The sequence below is a fragment of the Aquila chrysaetos genome, chromosome 12, assembly GCF_900496995.4.
Source record: "Aquila chrysaetos chrysaetos chromosome 12, bAquChr1.4, whole genome shotgun sequence".
Lineage (NCBI taxonomy): Eukaryota > Metazoa > Chordata > Aves > Accipitriformes > Accipitridae > Aquila > Aquila chrysaetos.
The window spans coordinates 22,032,899-22,059,068 of NC_044015.1; the positions used below are offsets into that span (position 1 = coordinate 22,032,899).

The window sequence follows — 26,170 nt, forward strand, 5'->3', positions numbered from 1 at the left end:
GCCTCCCGGCAGGCCCCAGCTGCGGGCCTGCCCCTCAGAGGGCGGCGGGACCGTGGCTGAGGCAGCAGCCTCTCTGTGGAGGCTGGCCGTGAGGCGGGGGAGAGGAGGAGGAGGCGGCGGCGGAGGCGGCAGCAGCAGCAGCAGCTCATAACGCCCACAGACGTTTTCAGGGAGGCGCGGGGGTGTCGGGCTCGTTCACGTGTCGCCAGCTCCCCGCTTTGGCCGCCTCCAGGGTTGCTGAGGGACTGGGCGGGTCGGCCGGGGCCAGTCGGGCTGGGGTTAGCCGCCCTTGGTTTAGGCAACCGCGGCGGCAGGCTCGGGCTCGGGGAGCGTTCCTGCCGCTGGCCTGGCACGCTGGGAAAAGCGTGTGCTGTGCCTCGGGTTAGAGAGCCTAGTGGAGCCAAACAGCCGTCAGCTTGTGGCCTCGGGAGCCCCGAGAGTGCCCGGCAGGGGCGGGCGTACCCAGGCTTTCCTTTTTCCTCCGGGCTGGTCTCTTTCTTCCTGGTGGGCGTCCAGGCTGCACGCCCCACGTCCCCGCCGCCGGGGCAGCAGCCAGAAAGCAAGCCTTGCTTCTTGCCTCTCGTACGCCTTGGACAGCCCATCTGTCGTTTGTAGCTGGAGGCTTACTTGCTTACTCCTTCGTCGTGGGGGCTGGTGTGCTTTCTGATGTTGAGGCCAGGGATTACGCTGGCGTCAAAGATTTACTTGTGAGAGCAAATGGACGCCCCGTTACATCCGAAAAGGAGCGGGGAGAGGGACACCAAACGTTTGAAAATAGTAGAGCTGCAGGAAGTAAAAACATCAGGATGGAGGGATTTTGAAGTTGCTGGTGTTGAATAGGAAGTAACAAGCGGTGCTACTAGTTGCAGGAGCCGGGGACGTGTAGTAAGCAAGCAGGCAGGTCGAGGCTGGTCTAACCTGCACTGGGGTTCAGCGCTACCTTGGGCAACGAGCTTCCGTGCTGAACACAGGAGGTCTTCTGCGGTGCTGGGCATGTCACCAAGGCCCACATTTGCACAGTGTAGAACAAGGCACGTCTTTACAGGCTCCATCTGAAACGTCTGAGGTCAATGGGACCTTGGTTGTTAACGTAGGCTTCAAGAGTCCTGGGTGGGTACTTAAATAGGCAGATACAACACAATCTCTTGGTTCTCTTGCTGTCAAATTAGAAAAGGCAAACCCTTGAATCAAATGAAAGTATTTTGAAAAGTGTTCATTTGTGAAACACTCCTGGCAGTTGATGAGGAAATTCATTTGGTGTTTCATGCTTTTCGGTGAAGTCTTGAGCCACAACTTGAAAGAGATAAAAATAAACACTAAATATTCACTGAACTGTGCAAAGAGAAAAACGATATGCCTCTGTCATTAGAGAATGTATACTAAGACATTTTCATGTTTTGGTTTTTTTTTTTTTAAAAAAAAACCAACACCAAAACCTAAAATTCAGAGGAAACAGTGAGTTGAGGGCTGGTGGACCTTTATGCAGAAGTGATCACACACATCTTGGCTAACAGACAAGCGTTTGCCGTAGTAGGTTGCTCTCTTCTGTGGACCAGCCACCAGAGGGAGACGGGATGCACCTTTCCTGGGGACTCGGATGCTCGCCGATGGCAGAGTATGTTTCAGTAAGTTAAAATAGGCACGTTCTGTAGTTTTAAAATAAAGACTGGCCTGGTACGAGATCCTCGAGCTGCTTTTCCTTCCGACCCTGTGTGGACCGTCCCTGCCCTGCTGCTGTTTGCTGTGCCGTAGCTCTGTGCCTCTGAGGAACCTTGGGTTTCTCTGGTGCACTGCCTTCCTCGCAGGCTGCCACCAGCCCTTGGCCGGGTGCTGCTCACCTCCGGGCTTTGCAAGGTGCAGGCTGGGGTTCCTTGTGGTGCAGGTGCTTCTCATCCAGCACCAAATCTACAGCTCTTCCCACCTCTGAGTCTTTTACAGTTCCTTTCCAGTGTCCTTGCTGCTCCTGTATCCTCTTGTTACCGTTGGGTACCAGGTACTGATGAAAAGTGAGTATCAGAGTATAAATTTTCTACTCTTTCTACTCTGTCCTTTGTACATCAATGATAAGATAAGTGTAGCTGGTTTGTTTTCTGACTTTATATAGGTGACGGATGAGTTTCGTTTCCTCTGGTTTTGCCTTTATTTCACTGTTTCTAAGGGCCATGTGTTATGGCAGAGGCCTACAGGTTTTCTGAATACAGTGAGTACCTACAACCCATATAATGCCTGAGTTTTTAATATGTCTGTATTTAAATACAGATGTTATACTTGTGAGGCAATAACAAAATAAAAGAAAACTCATTGAGGATCAGAATTCCAGACAGCACACATCAGAGATGATAAATAAAGGACAGGCAGTCAAAGAAAGTATAAAACTGACGTACTGTAGGCTGAATACTAAGGCTGTCATCTGGATCATACTAATTTTTCAAAGTTTTACCATTCTCTTGGGTTCTTTATTTCTGTTTGAGAGAATCTCAAAAGATGCTTTAATTGGATTTTTTCTTATTATAGCTTTTTATTAGCTCATTAATCAAGCTTAACAAGACATATTTTTAGATTCCTCGCTGGCAGTGCTTATCTTTCTGTGCTTTATATTTGAAGTACCAGTCTGTGAGGAAAAGGTATTCATTGTCCTTTGCTCTAGGAAAATATGCATTACATTTAACACTTATTTGGAGTTTTAATCATCACAAGGACCCATGCTAAAACAAAAATAGGAGACTGTTCTGCCATCACTTTCACCTGCTCTCTGCACCCTCTACCCTAGTTGTCCCTAAGCTCTATTGGGAGTAAATATAACTTCAGGGCACCTTCCCTCCCATGCCAAGTCCCAGTGGGATTGCCAGCACCTCTCCCCCTGCAGTATTTAGCAAAAAGAGCTTTTTACAGACTCAAGAATTTGTTGCTCATTTTCTGCTGTAGCACCAGAGACGACATTAAACAGCTGAATAATTGTGCTATTCAGAGATACTGCAGGTAGCATAACTACAGAGCTACACTTACCAGAGGGGATTTACAGGTTCCTCCTGTACTGTTATTTCAAAAGTGCATTGCTGTAGATCTTGGTTATTCTTCATTTCAGTGTGTGTATGTGCACACGTATGCCAACAGGCTCTGTGTTTCCTGAGCACCTGGGATTTACACATTTAGCCACAGATATCCTTCTCTGAACCTGTGGAATTAGATCTCGGCAATAATTAAGGGTTGATATGTCAGATGTTGTTATGCTATGAATATTATTGCCCCACTTATTTAAAGAAATAGCTGTCGCACTGAGACAATACTTGACAATATTTTGCTAAATAAACTTTAACATTTTGTACAATGTGGTGTTTTCTAATACCTATGCAGTCTTCAGGAAACACTCAACCTTTCCAGGCCCTCCTACTCAGGAGCACTGAGTGGAATATTCACATATGCCAGGGCTGAGCTGCAATCGCCTCCAACTTTTTTTTATTCACTTAAGCCCAAAAAGCTATTTTGTATTACAGAAATGTCAATATTATTCCTACTTGCAGTTTCCCTTTTTCTTTGGTAAGAGTGTTGATCCTAGCTAGTAATCCCTTCCAGAGTTGCTTTTTCTTGAACAAATTAAATTTACAAACACCGAAGCAGAACCGAGCTATTCCTTCGCTCTCATGTGCAGGCTGCATGTGATCCCTTTAGGCCACAATACCACTTTGAATACTTAATGTTGACTTGTCGAGTTTCACCAACTGCACAGTGATATGGACAGGATTAAATCTTGTTTTATTTCATCGGCTTCCTAGCCAGGCAGTAGCAGGGTAGGGAGGGCTCATGGTGTTTTACTCTGTTCCACCACTGCAGCGCGAATAATAAGCATATTAGTGAATCTGCTGACATTCGGCACCTTGACATAAATGAGAACATTTTTCGAGGTCTGAAATGCATTGTCAAGTAGCCTTCTTGTCAGGGTTGTATAGTGTATAAGCAGAAGTCATTATGTTTACACCCAGAAGATATTTTGATGGTGAATTAAGGGCTGACCTTCATATCATACCATTTATTAGAGCAAGCTTTATAGTAAGCTCCATATAATGGCTCAAAATAAGGTTAACTGTTTGTGTTCCATGCCTGAACTGGCAAAGGAGTTGGAGCATTAAAGCTCTCAGATAACTTGTGCGCTGCTTAGCTTTTCAGCTGCCTGTTGTGTTTTGGTTGAAAGGTAACTGTTAAACTGTTCTGTTATTTTTGTTGTTCTTATTAGTTTAAGTTTGGAAGGTGCTTTAATTGGAATATTGCAAAATGATTTATCTGTCAGACAGTGGATATGCTCCAGGCTTATTTTTTTCAGAGACTATCAGACTGTCTTTGCTTTCTGACTGCCCAAAGGAAATTACAATGTAGTGTACTCATAATCGTGTTATCTCTTTTATAGCTGCAGATCATTTTTATGACATTGTAGATGCACAGAGCCCTGATCGATATCTAGAGACTTGCTATCCTTTTAAGTTATGTGACTGCCAAATTTTAGACATGAAAATATTCCAGGTGAAGCGTTACTGGGTTTCATAATTTTTACAATATCTAAAAACAGTTGCCAAGCTTCATTGGATATGAAAGCATTGATTTTTATTTTTTTTAAATACTTTGCACTGTTGTCAGATAGAGTCCATCTGTTCTAATCTAGCATTGTCTCTTCTGCTGAAGGAATGGTTTCATGTTTCCAAATAATTGCTGCTGTTCTTGTTTTTTGATGAATAGTATATTTAGCAATCTGTACTTCATGGCATGAAATATTAGAGTATCTCCTAGTCCAAAAGTATGCAAGGAATATATTAATATTTAATATACCTTTAAAGACTTATTGAATTAATTTGATGTATGAATCTGAGTTCTTTCTATTTTTAATTCTCCTGATGCATGGTTTGGGAACTCTGAACTTTAGGTAAAAGGAAACAGATTAGTACTGGACCTCAGTTAACCTGTTTATCAATGACGAGGTGTGGTCCTGTTTGTTAAATAACTGAAAGAAATGACAGTGACTGCTATGAATGTTATTCATTTACAGATGTCTGTTTATAACCCGTTTAAATTGAAGAATTCTGTATTTCAGCTGTTGCAGTGTAATGCACAGGCTCTGAAAATACTGTACAAACCTGTGATCATTGTTTGACCTTTTAGGCACAGGGCTTGCCATTGTTTCAAGGATTATTAGCCTTTACAGAATAGCTTTATAAGGATTTAGCAATCTTTTACTGTTCGCACATGGTTTCAGTGATGCTAAAAAACTTTACCAAAGGGAGCTGGCAGGTAGGTGAGCCTACTTAAGCCAATCCAGGAGGCATGTTGTGGTTGAATTAACCCTCTGTATTCATGATGTTTTAATAGTTTTGTGTTCGGTTTTTTTTCCAGAAACTTTGTGTGCCTCTTGCCTTAGTTTATTACTACCAGGATGACTATTAAGAAAGCTTTTATATGAAAGGTTTTTTTAGTCCTCAAATTCACACCTGAACTATTGACATAAAATTGGAATCTACATGGGACCTAATTAACACTTTAATACTTATTGATAGAACATGATACGTATATAGTCATTCATAAAACACATGGAAAATTCATTCTACAGCTACACGGCCACAGAATCTTTCACTTTTATCTTGTGTCACTGAGCATTTCTCATCCATAAAACTCTGTACAATACTAATTGTAAAGGACAGTGGATCAAGGTCATTCTTGCTAAAAACTTCCCCTTTTTGTTCTACAGAGATCAGAAAATGTAAAAAAAAACAACAACCCCATCATCATCATAATGCAGAAATAAAAGTCATGGGTAGTAGATTATGACTCAGAGGAAAGAATGTGAACAACACGGCTGTAGAGAGGAATTTTAAGTGATGTATGTGAAACTGCCAAAATGAGAATTGCAGCTGAAGGAAGCGAGCCAGAAGTCTAACTACAATCAATATCCAGGTTAAGTAAACAATTACAGTCTGCCGGAGTTGAAAGTAAATCCACACAGCTTGACAGGGTAACTGCAGCGTCTTCAGGTGTAAATTTTGAATTTACTTCATGGATACCTTTCTTGCCATTTACACAGTGTGTAACTGATTTTTTTTCACAACCTATCAGGCAAAGGCTGCTCTCAGTTTATGAATAGCTGTTGTTAAGTCCTTGCAAACAAATGATGCATGTCAATTAATAGTGGAGGTTGTTTTAAAAATCTGGAAACTGGTGAGACTCAGAAGTGACCAAAAGAACAATGTATGTTATCAGACAATATGATTAGAAAGGGAAGCAGGTTTATGAATAAGTAAAAAATGCAAAGGAGTTATATTAGGGTACTTTGTGAGCACTAAGCTAGCCCAACATAGAAGACATCAATCCTAGAATGGAAGCAGCTGTGTTTACAACATTTTAGGATAGTTTCCTTATCAAATATTAATATGTGGAAAAGCCCTTGTGTGAAAACTTGGCAGTTGGTCCAACAGAAGATTCTTCTTCTCCTTGCAGTATTTGCTATAAAGTTGCTAAGCAGCTCAAAATAGTTTCAACGCCATTAAAAGAGATGCCTAAACCCAAAAAAGAGCCAAGACAGATTTATAGATGAAAGAATATTTTTTACATTTTGGCTTGATCTCTTACCCCTTACTTAGGCAAAACTTCTTGGGAAACCTCAAAGTTTTTCTGACAGCATACATACGTATGAAACAGCTGTTCTACTATTATCCCCTTATTTTACATTTAACCCCCCCCCCCCCCCCCCCCCCAAATATCTGTGGGCTTTAAAAATATCAGTTGCTCCTAGTGGACAGTAAAGTGCTGGAGAGTATTTGTTTCCTTGTGCTCAGAACAGATGAAATACAATGAGCAGCTACTGCCTGTTCTCTTACCACTGCATGTCTTCCTTAGGATTATCTAAGGCATGTAATATATCTGGTAGAAATGCTATATAGTGAACGTGTGAGTGAGGTGTGACACAAGTACACAGGAGAGTAGACTTCATTAATTTTGTAGCCCAAAGAAGAATTTTTTTTTTTCTTCATTTTATTTCCTCTTAACATGTCTTGGTGTGTTTGCACTGTGTACAATTTTGGAGACTCTTTGTCTTCAAAATTGAGAAGTATTTGTCTCCAAATACTGAGAAGAACCATTGCCAAATTCTAGAAAAAAATAACAGAGGAAACAATTTAAATTTCAAGACTTTATGCCAAGTCGTAATCCAAGACACAGAGTGACTTTGGACAGCATGGTCAGGCTGCAGCTTCAAGAGCTCTAGGTCAGACAGGGAAGGAAGTATTCCAGTATATGTGATCTACAGTAGTGGCACAAGCAGTCATATGCTTCCTGCAGTTTTCTCTTATTTCATAACTATTAGGAGTTTTGTTTTGGTCTGTGAGAAAATGAGAAAGACCAGATTGGTCTGTGTCTTAGAGGGGAAACAATGGGATTAATTAGGTCCCTATTTTATTCAACTGATTTTGCACATAGGGATGATGTGATAGCAGAGCACTTAAGACAGCTACCCAATGGATTTGTAAGAGGACTTGTGTTTAAAATGAGGTTTGTGGATGGACTGTGGCGTTGAAATACTGTATTCTGGTGAGTTACAGCAAGCTCTGTAATTAGACAGCACTGGCACTTGTTTTCCACTGAGAGAAAGAGAAAAGTTGTTAGGCAAGATGAAACTGCAGGGAAGAGTAGGTGTACCTCCCCAGCTCCTAGGAATTAAATCCATGTCATATTAGATGAAAGCTTAAATACATGAAATTTCTCTTCTTTATTCATCTTTCTGATAAGTGGTTGCTAGAAGGATGCTATAGACTTAAGAAAATGGAAGGAATATAGGAGAACTTGAGAGGTGTGTAGTACAATACTTACGCTTAACCTACTCCATACTGTGAAAAAGTTTGGAAATCAGAGAGGTCAGTTCCTTCTACTTCAAGTGTATAACTGGGCTTTCCTTATCTATGAAGCAAAGCCGCATGCTCTTTTTGGCTTTACTGAACTTCCAAAGCCTTAATGGAATAATATGGTTTTTTTCTGTGTCCTATCACTTAAGACAGCAAATGACTATCTGCTAGATTGCATTTTTCAGCCTGTGGCCATGTATGCTGCAGTAGTTGATTTGATGTTCTGTAAGAATTCCTCTTTAAACTGACTTAATGATTTATATTACCAAATTGTTCACATTTCTAAACTGTATATGAAACTAATGAAACAGGCTAGAATTTTAGACCAGTGACCTTTCTTGTTCTCACATGATATACACGAGGAAAACAGCAATGAACAGAGAACAACTGATGGGAAAGGGTTCCTTTTCCGTATACAACATCTCTGACAGCACCTTTGGATTTGCTCAAGAGGAAACTCCAGTTTAACCATTCTAGCATCACTTAGACTGCCTCTTAGAAGGGCAAGCTCTGTTGATGCTGGACTGAATAGCTGAGTGTAGGGGAAAGGGTCTCAGTGGGAAGCTCATCTGTTTTTGAATCAGCTGGGAATTACTTCAGCTCTTTAGCAGGTTGGAATAGTTTGGGAGTGCCTTCATGTGAATTTGCATCTCTGTGTTTCAGAAAGCTATTCAAGCTTCCAGGAGGGATGATATAAGATGTGGGAGACTTTGGTTCCCACTCTGCTAAAAATATCTAATATAATTCCTGATAAGCTGTATGGTTTCTGTCTGAAGCCCCATGCTGATAAGGCAACACAAGTATTTTGGATATAGTGCTGGAGCACAAGAAGGCCATTCTTGCCTTCAGCTATCCTCTCTGCTTGATAAGAGTTATTGGGTAGATTAGAGCAAGTCTCCTTTGATATCTACGTGCCCTTTCAGGCCTTTAGGAGCATTACCCAAGAAGATTCATGATTCCTGTGCTCTAGCAGAACCCATGCAAATTACTCACAAGGCAATAAAGAATTGGCCTAAGGTTCCCTTGAAAATGTGCTGCTGGTGTGTGGATGCCTTTTAACTTTATACTTAATTTTACATGCACACCTGAACGCAAATACATGCCTGATAGGAGTTAGGAAAGGAGGCGAAAGGAAACAGTAAAAGCAAACACGGTAGCTATGAACTTAAACCCAGATGAAGAAAGGTTTGAATAATCCTCTGGTTACGCAACATATTTAAAAGTATGATCTACTTGATAAAGCATTTTTTTCTCATTATTATTTTTATAGCACAAAAAAGCAAGTAATGTACAGATCAGTACAGAAGCTGAAGGAATGAGTCTCCAGTAAAAGTATGGCCTGAAATGCTAATGGCTTTAAAACAAAATTATGCCTATTTACAAATGAATCAGTCAATTTTTAGGTAACCAAAATGCAGAGTGGAATGGATTACAAATTATCTCACAATTGATCAAAAGGTAAATAATGACATGTACTGCTGCATACTGAGGAAGCTGAAAATAAGGAAATAGCATTGGTAATCTGCCTCTGGGGACTGAGACTGGCATAATTTGTAAAATGAGTCTGAAACGAAGAAATGAGGGGTAAGGCTGAGAGATTTTTTGGACTGCCCGACCTATCTCCTGTAAACAGAAAAAGAGTTCGAGTGTCTTCCAGCGATGATGGAGTTTGCAGCGAGCAGAAACATGGGCAGCAAGAAGAGAAAATAATGATCTGCGTAACAACAGTCAGGTAGGCCAGTCTGGTCCAGCTCCTGCAGTGTGAGGGATGGATTCCTTGTTGGGGCTAGTTCTGTCAGCCCTGCAGTGATGGACGCACCCGGGGGAGGCTGTTGTGCCACTGCTGCCTGCCTCTCCTCTGCAGCTGGGCAGGGGGAGCCGTTTGTACAGCTGGCAGGTTTGGCAAGGGAAGTGCAGCCGACCCTGCCGGAGGGAAAAGAAACAGGCCAGAGCAGTTCTTCAGGATTATAGTTAGGTGCTGTAATCAGCAGAAGGATTTTCATTAATCTGTGTAAAAATTGGTGGTCAGGAAAGAGTAATTAAAATGTTTGTATGCAAATACAATGAGCAAATACAATGCAAATACAGAAAAGTGTGGGATGTTAGAAGGATTGCAAGGAAGTAGTGGAAAAACAGGTGTGGAACAGGGTGTGGTATTCAAAAAAGATAGAATTGCACATTAATTTATGAGGCAGATTAAAGAAAGAAGTAGCAATAGTGTAGCTATGTTGTTTGAATCAAAAGTGCTTCAAAATCAGGGAATGATAGAAAAATTCTATTAATTTTGTGTCTGTAGGATATTGTAGGATTGGATTTGGTTACTAAAAGGGATCTTTTTAAGGCATTTTATGTTTTAACATTTTGTGCGTGGTTAAAGCTTTAAGTACTACCAGAAGTTGTGACCATATGGGTGGCCAGCCCCACATATGGAAGTATTTAACTTCTTCAGTATAGCCTGGAGAATAAATGCTAATAATACTGGTTATTTCTGCTGGTAATAGCTGACAGTTTTTGCACTTCATCGATAAGAGGCCAACTTTAAGGTTTCATTTAAGTAATGAAGATATTCTAGGTGAGCTGTTTAAAGAATGTATGACGTGTGATTCAGAAAAAATTAAATTGCAAGAGTAAAACAAGTAGGTATGTAACTGAGGATTTCAAAGCTCGATACTCTACAGATGTGAATGATTAAATCATTCTACCAAAGAAGCTCAGAAACTCAAATGTGGAGGAGGTCTGGAACTTTCTTACTCAAAAGTTTGAAAGCTATCTGGAATTAATATCCAGAACAAAGAAGGAAACATTGTAGAAAGAATCTAACTGGATGAATAGCCACATAATTAAAAATAAATGAGCAGAATGAAAAAAAGATTGCAGAAAGGACTGACAGGCAAAGAAATCTATGCAAAAGAGGTAAAGAAGCATAGAAATAAGGTGAATTGAACAAAAGTCAAGCAGAGCTAGACCTTGCACTGGATATTAAACATGATAAAATTACCCAGCCTTAAGCAAGCAGTTTCAGAAACAAACCACTAAGAACAACATGGGGTCACTGTTCAGAGATTAGATGAATGACCCTAAAAATAAGAAAATGCTTTATCCTGTCTTCATTAGAAATGCTGCTGCTGACCGTGGTGGGAAATGAAGGTTGCTTAGTAGTAGGAATGAGTCTACGGGCTTTAAAATAAAAATCATTGCAACTGAGATACAAGCAAAACACAAGCAGTTTGACGTAGTGAAGGATGGTGATCAACAGTTTCCTGACCAGAAAGAGACCGGCTCATGAACACTCATATCTGATACCATATGACAGCAAATAAATGGTGATTAGGGAGAAGGAAAAATGACCCAGGTGCTTATAGGTGCATTAGTCCGACCTTGAGGCTTTAGAAGAAATTTTGAAGGGAATCCTTCCTGTACCTCCAAATGCTCGACCAATACCAGCTTTGGTTATAAGCATTGGACCATCGCAGGATTGCTGGTGTTAGCAGCATGCTGCAGGCAGTGCGCACACGCTTACTCTCATGAGGGACCAGGCATTCTTAGGGGCCAATTTACTCCACCTGTGGGCTGAAACACTTCTCCTGAACAAATCGTACCTTTAGGTAATACTGGACATCTTTTTTTTAAGATGTCTGAGCATGGGTCAGTCTAGCGTTTCTTAATTCCTTGCCTGTAACTTAATTCTGATACATAATGGGCGGATCAAGGTTTGCACAAATATGGATTTCAGTTGTAGGCCACAACTTTCTCAATACAAAGTACCAAAACTTAGTATAGGTGCAGAACAGAGATTATGGAGTTTCTGTGAGACTGTCTTCCAACTGTCTTATGAATGCAGCTAAGTCTGTGAAATGATCTTAACTTTCTTCTTGAGGGTGAGAGAAAGAGATTGTGAAGAACACACTTGAGTCTACAAAGATTTTCCCATAAGAATCAAGTCTACTAGATGAATTTCAAGTTTTGTCCTGGAAGGTAAGTGCTTTAGACCTCTCAGTAGCACTAAGCATAAATTAAGTTGTAAATTGCAATCTGTTTAGAAAAATTAAATTTATTCCTAAATTGCATTTAAGCAATGATGTTGTGAATGAGGTGAAAAACCACAACAGACCTTTCCCAGTAGGTTCCTTAATAAAGGAATTTCCTTCTTGACCACCAGAACCAACAGCCTGACAAAAAGCATCCTAAATACCACATTTTGTGTACTACGTCTACAGGGACTGCGAGAAAAATAGGCTTAACCCAAATATCAGAAAGCAAGTCACTTACATTTTGCAACCTATGCTCTTCCTCACCCTTTGGGACAGTCCGTTGGACTGAGGTTTGAGCAGTTCTTCCCAGAACTAAGATGAGGAGGTGTTGGTCATTTTAGTATTAAAATTAGTACTTAGAGTGCTTATACTGTTAAAAATAATGCTGGAAGAGGACTGTGCAATGAATAATAAGTTTAGGCAATGCTGATAAATTAAAACATGGCTTTAGAAGTTGCTCAGAGGAGCTTACCAAATTATTGGTAATGCCTGACATCCTTTGTAGGAATGTAGTTCAGATACACTCATCAAAAGAGCTCATATCATTAGAGGGGTGATTGTGTCATCTACGGTAGAATTATTCCACACCATTGGTATTTCTTAGCAGACTGACATGTTTTCACTTGACATTGCTGTAACCCCTGGGAAAGAAAGCGAGTCCTACCTTACTGTGAATAATTCATTAGTGAGCCATCACACTGAAGTAGTCCCAAGAAATACTCCCTTCTTTTGGGGGAGGAAGGGAGGGATACCAAAGCTACTTACTTTTTTTCACTTTTACTTTTTTTAGTGCTACCCTGCAGTCTTGCCACTTCCTAAGCATTCTTCCATAGCAAGCTTCTCTCCCAGCAAAGAACTAACTCTCAGCTCAGATCTTTTGGTCTGTAAATTAATCCATGTTATTTTTCCAAAGTGTTCTGGAGCAGAGCAGTGGAAAGCTACTGACACAGTGTAGCCTTTCTGAGAGTGCTGGATTGTCTGGAACTGGACAAAAATGCCGGTAAATCAAACTTTCTCTCAGAAATCCAGCCAAGAAGCATGGCTGGCTGTTTAGTAAAATGTGCTAAAATATATTTTCTAGGGATTGGGTAGACTGCCATTGTTAGCAGTGAGCATGCAGAGCACATATTAAACACCTGGCAGAACCAGGGAAATGGGGTCCTTCATATTTGATCAGAGAATGGAGGGCTCAACATTCACAGGCATGTTTAAAGCAGCAGTGAAAGTGTTTACACAGAGTTGGTTTGTCTTATTTTTGAAGTGTAAAAAGCCTGGATTTTCCATTTACCTGGGTAAACATTCCTATCGCTAGTAACAAGTTTAAGGAGCGTAAGTTGAAACAGAAGACCCTGTGTGGTGTATTTTTCTTATTTCAAGTAAGCCTTTCTTAGGTGTCCTGTTTGAAGGTTCTACCGCTGACAGTTTTTTTTCTAAAATTGTATCAATAGCAGGTGTTCACTTTATTCTCTACTTTTTCACTTCTAATATGTTTTTTTTCATGTCTGCTAGAAAAGCTTGGCTATCAGTTTAAAGCATATTCTTGATAACAGGCAGGCAAGGGCTGGATGAGCCATTCCTTTATTCTTATGTGCAATATCTTGGGTATTCGAAGGGCTCTTTAGTGATCCCTTCCTCTAAGAAGCTCAAATAATTCCTGGTATTTTATTAATCTGTCAGAGCAGGGGTTGCTTCTGAATTTATCTTGGTATTTCTGTCTGAAACAGCTGTGCAGCCTATGCTTCAAATTGCCAGCATTAAATCAACATAGTTTTCCTCCTCATTCTTCATCAATTTGTCATATAGATAAGCCCACTACCTTCACTAGCAATCTTCCATTATCCACTGTTCTTGCTGGTTTCTTCCATATACTTCCATCAACACCCACAAAGGCTTTTTACCCTCAGATATATTCTGTCTTTTTCTCTTTAGGTTTTTTAACTCCACTGCTTAAGACGATGTCTGCAGATAGCTAATGACTCTAAAAATTGAGCATGTCATATGACTTATTTTGCCAGTGATACAGGTAGGTGGTTTGGACTTTAATCTCTTGAGATCACACAAAGGAAATAAAAAAATTATAAGTCAGATAAAAAGAAAAAAAAAGCACAAAAGAAAAATGCATCTTGATGATTTTTGTTATTTATGGAAACGCTAGCATCCAAATTTCTTTTCTAATTACTGAAGCTGTACATACTGAAAATGTACACATTTGAGAAATGTAAATGAATACAGCGTACCCTCTATTATGCACTATGTAGACGGTATCCTTGATGATCAGATTTTTACCCTATGAAATTTAATCATCATTCAGATTCTTCTGTTTTTTTCATATATTTGCTTGTCCTTAAATGTGCTTCTGTGATGTGTATACGTAACCTCCATAACTAAGATGTTCTCATTTGCATTGTAAGAGAGTAAAGCATTTCCAATGCCAGTATTAGAATGAATACTGTATTAAGATCATGCCTCATTTTTCTATGTGCTGTATCGGCAGCAGAGTGTTATAGTCTGTCCTGATATTTCACTGTATAAATTAGCCAGCTAAGGAAGGAAGAAACAAAACAGCAGATAGGCATTAAGTGACCTGTTCCAGATCACAGCACACAACTTTGACAGCATGAGAAGTAGATTCCCAGCCCAACCTACTAAATTTGGAGTCATCAGAAATGTAATCCTGATTTTTAGGAAAAGGTGAGAGGTTTGGAATTGGCTTGAATTTTCTCTTTATCCTTTTTGTGCTTCTCTACAGAAATAATTATAACTACAGTAGCTGTTGTAAACTACTTTGAAATGGTTTTCAGAAACTACTGTTTCCAAATGTAATTTCAGTAATGTTTGTCTAAAATGGAAGAAATGAAAACAAAATTTTTCTATAGGAAGAAAGGCATTTCAAATAGTTGCTGCTTTTCCTCCATTAGAGCACAAGCGCAAGTTAAAAAGGGGCATATGTTTTTCAGTGTGTAACCTTCATGTGTGGGCATGTTGGATACTAAAAAAAGAACTGCTAGACTTTTTTACAAGGAATGGATTTATTTGCAAAGGAAAAGATTAGCAAAATCATCAAAACACCTGAAGGAAAATTAATTCAGAAATAAAACAAATGGGAGACTCCTCTAGAAATGTCTGTAATTGTGCAAGGTGTTTGCAAATAAATACTTTAAATGAGATGTTTCCTCTTTCAAATCAGACAGAAGCTGCTGATTCCCTCTGCTTCCCTATTGCTGCTGTGGGTGCCTCAGGCTTTTTCCTCTAGTGCAGCTGTGCTCCACTGAAATAAATGGCACTTCCTGGGGACTACATCTTTAGTTACTGGTACAAGAGTCATCGTAATGTGCAATGAGATATTTCAATAATGCTTTCAAATGGCTATTAAAACACAACACTGTATAATAAAATCACAACTGCATGGTTGCAGATAGAGCTACCAGTGACACAGCTACCTACATATTATTCCCTTTAAAGAGGAGCTACTAGAAAAATTGTAGGGCAGCAAGGAAAGGCATAAAAACCCCCAGATGCTCAGTGGTGTAGTCTCACTGCTGTCTGTCTTTTCTTCCCAGCTCCCTCCCAGTTTTCTGTTTTGGTTTACAATCTCCAAAGTGCTGAGTTTTCATAGCTCAACTCATTTATTGCCTCACATCACAGGGAATAATAATTCATGCCTAGCAGTGTGAAATCTGGAAAAGCAGATTCAAAGTATGCCTATGTCTTCAAGGAGATCCCGGCTATTTCCCATACAAAGTAAACATTTTGCTTGGGAGAGTGGAAGATGATGTTCGTTAACAGAAATGCTTTACCTTTTCTGTAAGAAAGGTCTCTTAATTAAGAATTTGTGCATTAAAGCTGGGGTGAACCCAAATGATGATTGCAACATTTTAAAGCTCATAGCCCGTTCTGCAGAATAGAAACCAACAGGATAAAGAAAAAAGTTAAACAATGTTGAAGGATTATAGCAAGAAGTTCCCTTCTTTCCTAGTATCCACCAGTAAATACTAAAAATAAATCATATTTAAGTTGGTTCTAATGCAGCACATGTTGCTGGCTTCTCAGGACCTTATCTGGGACCTGCAGGACTTATCTGCCAAGGGCTTTACAACTGTCAAGGCTGTTGATCTCAAAAGTAGTTAAGGACTCCTTGCCTAACTCTAAGTACTTGTGTGTCTCAGGTGGGACACCAGTGTGTCAAGGCATTGAGATTCTCAGTACAATGCACACCTCTTGGGGCAGGTAAATGGGGACTTAAAGTTCTGCTGGGTGCTTGGAAACTGAACCCCACAACAGCTAACAGTATCTGGCCCTGGGCTTTTTTCTTTTCTTATTTTTGTGCTTTTGGTTTTGGTCATTAGTTTATTCTGCCCTTAAATACAGTTTGCAGCTTGTCACTTTTTTCATTTGAGGAGCTAAGCTTGTCATCCTGGACCCATGAAGTTGTATCTATAATACGAACAGGAAAATAGTAGCACTTCAAACACCAGCATATATTTCAAGCAGACCCTGTATACTCATAAAATATTAGAATTTAGGATCTTTCCAGTGACAGCCATGACTGCCTTGTTTAATGTTAGGCTTCTGGAAGATCCTTTCCTAGCCAATGCTGTTTGGCCATCTGTCCCTTAAAGAGAAAGGAGACACCAGGTCTCGTGTTTGAGTTACTCCCTCTCTGGCTGGAAACACTGCGTATTATATTCCTCATTGTATTTATTACAGTGTATGTAGTACCTGCCTGAGTATACCAAGACTGCATATTTATATTGCTTTGTTTGTATGGTTCATGACATTTGCCCAGTGATGGATAATCAGATCTTTTTGAAATCTCTTATTTTTGCAACAGAATTTCAGTGTCATCTTGCATTCTGTACTATTTATTTTGTCATCAGAACTGTTAAAATTCATAGTAAGTACTTTGGCACTCTGTCTATTTGTTAGCCAGTTCATTTGGGAACAATTACGGTTATCTTGTAGATATTTCAAGCATGTTTTTTTGAAATCAAAGCCCTTGTCTCTACACTATTTGAGAAAATCAGTAACTGAAATCTGAACTGTATGCTGCTTTGATAGAAAGTGTATTCTGGTTTTGTTTTCTGCTTGGGGAGGAATCGGGTTTCAGCTCGAATGGTCATGTATTCTCCCTCTGTATTTTGTTTCTGGTAGGTTGTTCTACAATCTTACTGAGTAGTGTTACAGAATAAAAACTTCCTGAACACATCCTAAATATGTTTATGTGTATATGCTCAATAGATACATACATTTGCTGGCTTAGAATATTTGTAATTTAAAGGATTTTAATTTCCTTATAGTTCAGATAGGATTTTGGAGTGTCAGAAAAGAAATGTCTGTGTTTACCTTCAACTGATTCTTTACATTAGTGTAAGGAAATTGTCCTCATAAAGATGCCTGGGAAAATTAGTCTCCTTTGATTCTTCAGTAGCTTAAAGGCATCACTTAATTTCATCTGTTTCTTTATATATATATGTATGTATATATATATAATATATGCAAATACAAAGAATGAAGATTAACATGTTTGGGAAAGTTAAGAGCTGCTGGAAAGGGGACAGTGGACAGTTATTCAAATTCAGCATAATTGAGACTAGAGATGCAAACAACTGCTCTTAATATTGATAGCCACACCTAATTTTCTTTTTATGATTTGTGTCATTTCAAAAATATGTGATTTTAAAGATTAAGCTTTCTGTGGAGCTGTTGAAATCTTATAGCTCACGTTTCTGAAATAGTCAATTTACACCTTCTTACGCTTAACTAGAGAGACCTAAGTGCTTTTCACATGCAGTATTGTGCTTAGCACAAAAACAAATGCTAATGTGACTATCGGTACAGGACCAAACTTTATCTGAGATCTGGGGTGTTGCCATGGCAATTCCAATTGTTGGAAAAAAATTCCCTTTTGTGCTTCATTCTGACATTATATTGCAAAATGATGGTTATGAAGAAACATGCAACCCAAAAGGGGAAAAAATAATCTCTTTTGAAGATGTAAACGTACTTTCTATCCCATTTACTTTTTGTGAAACACTGAGCGTGTGCCCAGATTGTTATAAGCTGTATTTTTTGCAGATTCAGATACATTTTTATTTCTCAAACTGCTATAATAATACTGAAAGTTATTTATCCCAAATGTAATAATCAACATAATATGGAACTCAGAGACATATATCCCATTTCCTATGCAAAATATCAGTTTCTAGTATATTATACTGCTGATGTGGACCTCTTGCTTTTAACAGTACTGCCTATGTTAGTTGAAATATCTAAAATACAAAACTTGCCTATGTTATTTATATATATCAACCACATAATCTATGTATAATATAATCGGAATAGCTCATAATAGCCAATAGATCAGTCATTTCTGTTTCTAGTTATAAAATTGTTTTTCTACCAATACATCTCACTGAGAAAATTGATATGGCTATTACCTATTCCTTGCTAAATCAATATACAACAAGCTTTAAATAAAAAACCCCACGTAATACTTCCAAAAGAGAAAAAAATGAAGGGGTGAAGTTAAAATGTGGTTTGCGCTGCAATTCACGCTGAAGTTTATTGTGCATTCTTTTAAGTAGGAAATGCATAAAATGGGAAACATTTCCAGAAGAGAACTAATTCTTGCAGTGCTGCATTGCTGCTTTATAAATAAATCATTGTCCTTTCTCTATTGATCACTAGAACAATCCAGTCGAAGAATGCTGACTTAGTGCAGCCCTTTTCAGGAGTGCTGGATTGAGAGAAAAAGCCGGGTAAGTGAGACCCAGCAGCATGGAATAGGGAAAACCCCATACTGGTTAGCGATCAGGTTTGATGCATAAAATCCAGCCCTTGATTTATTTCTTACCTCCAAAAGAACTTGACAAAGAAGCTGATTTCTACAAGATTTCCTTCCTTCCTTCCTTCCTTCCTTCCTTCCTTCCTTCCTTCCTTCCTTCCTTCCTTTCTTCCAATGTCATCGATCAGGGGAAATATTAAATATAAGACAATACTAGTTGTAATTACTGGATGCTGAAGATCTGCATATAAAGTATTGTGAAATTTTTGTACAACATACTCAAAAAGACCTTTGGAATTTAATGCAGTCTTTTAATGATCCCAATTATGATATTTATTTGTCAAGAAATAAGGGCTCAAGTCTTCCAGGAATATGTTTGAATTAGTAGACTCTTGGAAATAGTACTGCATTCCTGTGAATTGAGGTGGAATCTGAATTTTATTTGGTTATCTCAAAGATCACAGCTTGCCAATCTGACAATTTTGTGTTGTCTGATTTGTCAAGATGGCTGGTATCAGGCCCCAAGGCTTTTCTGGGAAAAGGAGTAGCATGTTACAGCAAGGAGCTGAGAAATACTATCTGGGTTTGCACGTCTGTTACGATCTGTATTGGATCTCAGAGGCATACACCTTATAAAACATGGCTTTCACTGAAGCCTGCGGTAGGTGTCCCTATCAAGACCTTACGCTCACAATGTCATTATCCAGAACTTCCAGCTAGTTCTAGAATATAAAGTTGTTCTTTTTCATAAAATAAGATTTACTGGTAGATATAGGGCTCAGCTGATGGCATGTTGTTCAGGGCCATGGTGATGCGTTGCCTTTAGGGCATGTTGTCATCACATCAGGTTTTTTTCTGTTTCCCATTCATTAGGAATACTTCCAGGATGCAGGTCTGTAAAATGTAATTGTTCATTCCACTGGGTGTTTTGTCTCTAGTGTCGCAATCAGACGAGCACATGCTCGCTGTATTCTCGCCCAGTGCACGGTTAGCTGGCTGATAGGAAGCAAAGTATTAGCAAGCTTTCTTGAATACAATAGAGGCATACGGCATTGAGCAGAAAAGCTCGATGCGGCGGACTGTGGGCTGGAATGCATGAATTGATCCTCAGTTGTGCAGGGGGCGGCCGGGGGTTGAGGGGAGGCTGCGGAGCAGCCGGGGGCTGTGCGGCAGCGTGGACCTGCCAGGATCGGCTGCCTTCTGAACGCACACAGTCGACAGCAAAACTTCCCCCAACTTGAACTACAAATCTGGACCAAAAGGACTACAGGGAACAAACCTGGAGGCAGAGAAGGAGAGTGAACGTGTCGTTGTTCCTAACATGGCAGAAAGGACCTGGCACATCCCTAGTTTCCATTGGACTGGCAGCTGATAGGCTTTCCCTTTCTTCTCCCAGTGTCCAAGTATCAGTCCTTCCATGCCTTCTGCTAGTATGCTGAACGGCCTGTCGTTAACATGAACATAATAAACCATGAAGTGTCTTGTTTTCTGAAATAATGCAATCAATTAAACAAACAATTCCTTCTCTTTTTGCCCATCTCCCTCTTCCAGCTAAAGCAGAGTCTGGCCGCTGACCACTAGATGACACTGTTGTATAGGGACTTGTTCGGCATAATGGCTTTAGACAATAACTAATTTACTTAGAGAACATGTATGTGTGTAATTAGGAGTCATCAATGTCGTTCTTTTAAAAGAAAATAAGTTTACCATATCTAATTAGATATTTCTTATAAGGTAGATTTCATTCTAATTGGGTAAAGCTATGCTACTGGTTTAAAATATAGCAAAGGATGTATTTGTATTCACTTTCACAGTTTCCATATTTTTTTAGTCCTTGCAATAAACGGATCTGATTACACCTTTTAAATCGATGTTCTCTCAAACTGGTATGACATAAATGATTGTTCTGTCATTGTGATTTTACTGCCATTGTTTTCAGTGTGTGAGGTTTGTTAGTGATATCTCTCTTAATCTCATTCTGTCTTTCCCCATCCTCCTGATTGTGATCTTGAATCTGCATGTTCTTTCCATCCAAACTGAAGTAATCTATTTAAAGAGCCAACAACTGCCACCACGCAGGACTCTAGCTTGACCATAACAGTGCGGGCTTTCCAGCAGCAGCGAGCTCAGTAATCTCCAGCTAATGAACGAGAGCTCCAAAATGTCCGTTGTACGAGGGGTTTCTTTAAAAGCTCGGATTTCCTGTAACTGAGTGTTGCCAATGGAAAATGTCATTTTTGCAGATGTCAGACTAAATTCAGCCCAGTTAAAATTCAAATTGGGTGCTTTTCTGTAGGGAAAATTAATGCCTTTGAGTTCTGTGTGACTTCAGAAGGCCGTGGCTAGTCAGCGCCACACCCGCCATGGTCAAGGCTTACATCCCTTCCCAAAGAAATTTCATTAATGCCTGAATTTGCTTCACCAAGTGAGTTCTGGATATTCCCATCAAAACCCTGTGTCACGTGCCAATTGAGCATTGCCAAACACTCAATTTATAGCCCTTTCAGATCTGTGAGAGTTTTGATACAGGTGGTCTTCCTCAGATCAGATCTGGTGATGCCAGGCTAGGACAGCCACCACTTACACCTTGTGTGTGTTCCCATCGGTCCATTCCTGCAGCTGTCTGACATATGAGCCACTTGTAACTGTGTTTCCCAGTTATGACTAGAACTTGTCTATTAAATCTTGATGGCATCTTTTAAATTAATTTAAATTCTTTTCTGAAAAAGCTACTCCTGCAACTAATTAATGGCAAAGTAGTTTTAGAATAATTTTCAGAACGTTGTTTATGATTACATTGTACCTCAGAAAGAGCTTGTCTAACTATGCCAGTGGTACACAGCTTTCTCTGCTATCCCTATATCTCATATACAAAATTATGGGCTATTATACAAAAGTCATATCTCTGTCTTACTTATTGAAGTGTTGGTTCACTAAATAAAGGATCTCAACAGTGATTTGAGCTGGCTGAAAACCTGCTTGAAAATTATATATTTCAGAAAAAGGTTTTCAACAAGCTCTATTTTTGAAGCTAAAGTACTTCAATTCCCAGTGACTAAATTCATTAAAAAATAAATTAGCCTAAAGAAACAGATGAATTACAATGGTATATTTGCATATCATATATTTGGCGTGAATATAACAGTTTCTTCGTGTAGACTAACAGCTACTGCAATCTTCACAACCCCATAGTTGAGTAAATGACTGTGGGGCGAATGAGGAAGCAAAGAGTACAAGGATGAAAATTATTTGTACTGAATGGGAAAGAATACTGCAGAATTTTGCAGTCTGAATTAAAACTTACGTTAAACCAGTTTCTTCCACTAAGACATACCTTAGCTAATCAATTAGCATAGGAGGTATATGCATGTCTCAGTATTCTAATAATAGAAAGGGTTTTAAGGAAATGTCATGTTTCAATTTTATTTTCAGAACTGTAGATAATTAGTGATTGTTGCAACAAAGGTGAATATGATCTAAGAAATAAAGGTGAAGAGCAAGCGGGCTGGATGGAATTAGAATGTCTTATCTCAGGGGAGTTAAATGATCCACCTGCGGTAAAGACCTTTGCATCTGCAAAAGGCAGCAACAGAAATTTCTCATAAAGTTTGACCTGTTATTCTGTAAGTAATATAGCAGAGAGTCCAATACAGGGTATCTTGTCAATTCCTTTTAATAAATGAAGCTGAACTGATACAGCGCCTTGTGTAGCTTCCCTGATTTGTACGAGTTCTCTGCTCTGTACCTTCATGTGTGTTTCTGTGAATTGCTGATGCACTTGGCCAGTGAGTTTTCTGTGACTTCAAAGCCAAGCCTTTCACTTTGCCTTGTATAAAACATGCCCAGAAGCTGAGTACTGAAGAAAATAAGTAGGGACAAAAATACTGATTTTAGATGTTAGGATAATCTAAGAAAAATGGTTAAAAACATAAGGGGGGGTGGGGAGAGCGGAGAGGCCCTCTCTTCTTCATTTTGGATTTTTTAACTTTCTCATTTGTTGCCAATAGTTCCAGAAAATTCTTTGATAGAGAAACAACTAGCTCCATATAAATGCAAACAATAACTGTGAGTGAGTATTGCATTTGTAACTTCCAGAAGGTGCTGGGATACTGGAGAGTATATTCTTAAGAGACGCTATTCCACATCACTTCAGCTTTCCAGGGAAAGGGTGAAGAACAGATTGGTTACTCTTCAAGAATGTTGGGCATCAGGTTCATCATGGCTTTTTGAAAAGGCTTGTGGTTGACATCATAGTGCACAAACTTGATTAGCTCTAATGTAATTATCTTTGTTAGCTTTTGTGATGTAACTCACTGTATGTCACTGTGCATCGCTTTGACGAAGAAATGTTAGGAAGACAGTCAAAAGAGCCAAATAGTACCACATTTATGCCCTTTTTAGAAGTGACTAAGACGTTTTGAATCCTATAGGTCTATAAACCTTTATACTTCTAAATCACCTAGAACATCTTTGGAAATGTGACCTTTAATACAGTCCCATCTTTCCAAACAGCTTCAGGGGTCATCCTGGAGTCAAACAAAATGAGGGACTGCTTGCTGAGTTCACCTTCAAACTAAGAAAGAATAAATGAGAAGATGTGAAGGAAAGAAAGTTCCAGGATGAAAGCTTTTCAAAACAACGTGATTTTACTGAATTATCATATCCCACGAGTTCTTCAGTCACATGAGAACTTGAAGCATGTAAGTAATCTAACTGACTAAGTGTGACTATTGCTACTCTTTAGGAAAATGTTTCAATAACTCATTGACCTGCAACTGTTTAAATTTATTGTCCAAAATATCTCTCCATTTTCTTGATATTGTCAAATTTTTCATAAGTGAAAGAATTTTTAATATTCAACTTTGTAGCACTTGAAACCAGCCTGGAATAGATCACTCTATGAGAGTTTTATAAACTTCATTTAAACTGAATGCAAGGAAATGGGAAAAAGTATTGCAGATGAATAATATTTAAGGGCTTGGGAGGAAGAGACACCATTATATAAAGGAATGTTTAGTATCAAAGCATATAAATAGCTTTAGCTGACAGCAGAACAATAACTTCAAAAGATCACAAATTATTCTCAATTTTTAATAAAAAAGGAAGCTAGATTTATTCCATTCTGAAGATAAGAAAGGATGGCTTAATTTTTTTCTTCTTTAAGCATTTTTCAGACATGCTTAACTTTTGATTTCTATGTTTTTAATCCTGATTTGCACTAATAAAAAGTAGGTGCAAATGAGTGCTGATGAGTCTGTATTGAAGTTAAAGGAATAGTTAAAAAAGTCTATGAATATTCATTTAAATTCAGAAATGAACTCCAAATTGATCATGTCTATGACTCTGTGAATATGCTGTCTATGAGCATACAAGCACTTGAAATTATCTTTCATGAATATTTGCAAAAGCAAATATTCAATTAGACTTTTCAGATACTTGCAGAAAATAAATTTTCAGTGATATATTTAATTGTGAGATCTAGATTTCACGTCGTGTTGCCTGGTATTTGTGATCTATCCTATGGGACTGAAGGACTTTAGGAAGGTTTCAGCTGGATGGAGCGCTTTGAAGAACCTTTACCTTGTGAATTGCAGGATTCATCAAGAAGCAGAAACAAATTAAAAGATATAAGAAAATAAGAAACTGTGCAGATTTCAAATTTCTATTTGAGGATTTTTTTTTTTTTTTTTTAGCATATTAAACATTGTACTTCAGCATAAAGTGAATCTTAGATGCCAATTTCTCCTCATTTGTGCTGTCAGGAGATTGTCACTGGCAGGTTCAGTGACTATCTCCAAGCAGAATAATGTTAAGGAAGTGGTTGGGGTTTTTTTTAACCATTTAAGACACAAGAATCATGACAGAATGCAATGGCTGATAGTTTGGGGTAACTTAGAAAAAATGGTGTACATACAATGACTGTCATTGGAACTCCAAAATGTGATGTGTGGTTTCAACTGGAAGATAACTTCAAGGAAGAAGCCCTAACTCTAATAAGATGTTTGTATAAACCAGTTCTCATGGTGTGTCAAGTTTAAGCATAATCTTGAGCATGTTGTGACTTGCAGGAAGACCCGAAGCCGAAAAGAATATTCTTACCAAGGAATACAATAGAAATGACAGTTCAGCAAATCTTCCATAGCGGGGGAAGAAACCAACCCCAGTGGGCGAGGTGGGAGGATGGGACGTGTCCTGCTTGGCACATATACATTTGTATTCCCAAAAACAAGGGGAGGAAGGAAGGATGCCCGACCCCTCCGTGGACCCAGTGGGATTGGTTCTGGCCTGAGCTGTGATGCACAGGGACGCTGGGAGGAGAAGCCGCAGGCAGCCTGCAGAGGTGGCCGCAGGACCCCCGGGCTAGCCCGGAGGAGGTGAGCTCATCCACCTTGAACAAGGGAAAGGTGCTGCTCAGGGTGAACAGCCTCCGCGAGGTTTGGACCTATAATTGCCAGCCCAATGTGCTGCTGATCTTGTGGGGGCTAGGAGAGGTCCTGTTCGATAACTGCAGTCTAGAAACGCACTTTTTAATTTTAGTTTAGTTTTTATTTTCTGAGTTTATCCAATGTTGTGCACAAGAGTAACTGCTTATTTTGCTGGACTAAAAGTGTCCTGATTTCATCTTTTACCTTGTCAAGTGAAAGGCACATTCCCTATGGCTGATTCAGGGCACTTTCTTACTTGGGGGGCAACGAACTGAAGTACCCGCTAGCGTACAGGTATTCCCTCAGAGCAGGGCAGTGGTTTCCCACCTAGTTACTAGAGTCAGCTTGAAGGCAGGTAACAGGCAGTGCTGGGTCAGCCTCCCTTGGCAGGCACAGCCAGTGCCTCTAACAAGCAGCAGGCAAGGGGGAGGTTGTTTATGATGCATAAGGTACCTGAAGAGGGTCATACAGCTCAAAAGAAATCAGATCAGGTTTCTGAAACTGAGACAACTGAATTATTCAGCATGAACAGTCTTCTCTTGCAAAGGTGCTGAGTACCTTGAATCCCATGTTCAAATATTCTGCAAGCTAAAATACTATTTATTGGAAAAAATTTTTGAGTAATTTAAAGCCAGGGATTATGTGGGGAGTTTTCTAAGTGATTTGTAGACAACTTATGAACAAGAAAAGAAGGATGAATAAATTATTTTTTTACGTATTACTTCTTCATCTCTAGTTTTGTTAGTGAGGGAATCCAGCCCCAGTGCCTAGAAGGCATACATGCCAAGAATTGGATTTCCTGTGTAAAAGCTATATGATGTGATAACACAGTTGTACTGGATATTCAGTTTTGATATGTAACCTTTTAAATAAATTGGAATACTCTTTGTGCCTATACTGGCACACACAGAGAGCTCATAAACAATAATTTTTTAATAGTTCCTTCCTCACTAAGCACTTACAGCTCATGGCAAGAGCAGTATAGGGCTATTAAAGGACCTTTACGGTCCTATTTTTTGGTGGGTGTTAATATTTTTGCAGCTTTGAAGCTCT

General features: G+C 39.3%; 1 long non-coding RNA gene across 2 annotated transcripts; it reads left to right on the forward strand.

Moving 5' to 3' along the window:
* Positions 1-3: 3 nt before the first annotated feature.
* On the forward strand, positions 4-24,809 carry LOC115349477. 2 transcript variants are annotated; one of them, XR_005933766.1, is made up of 7 exons: positions 4-1,615; positions 5,732-5,937; positions 11,755-11,852; positions 12,822-12,908; positions 18,493-18,666; positions 23,205-23,392; positions 24,761-24,809. It is a non-coding gene; the product is annotated as an uncharacterized LOC115349477 (long non-coding RNA). The 2 variants fall into 2 exon arrangements; XR_005933765.1 differs by lacking the exon at positions 18,493-18,666 and having other exon boundaries at positions 77-1,615.
* Positions 24,810-26,170: the final 1,361 nt, after the last annotated feature.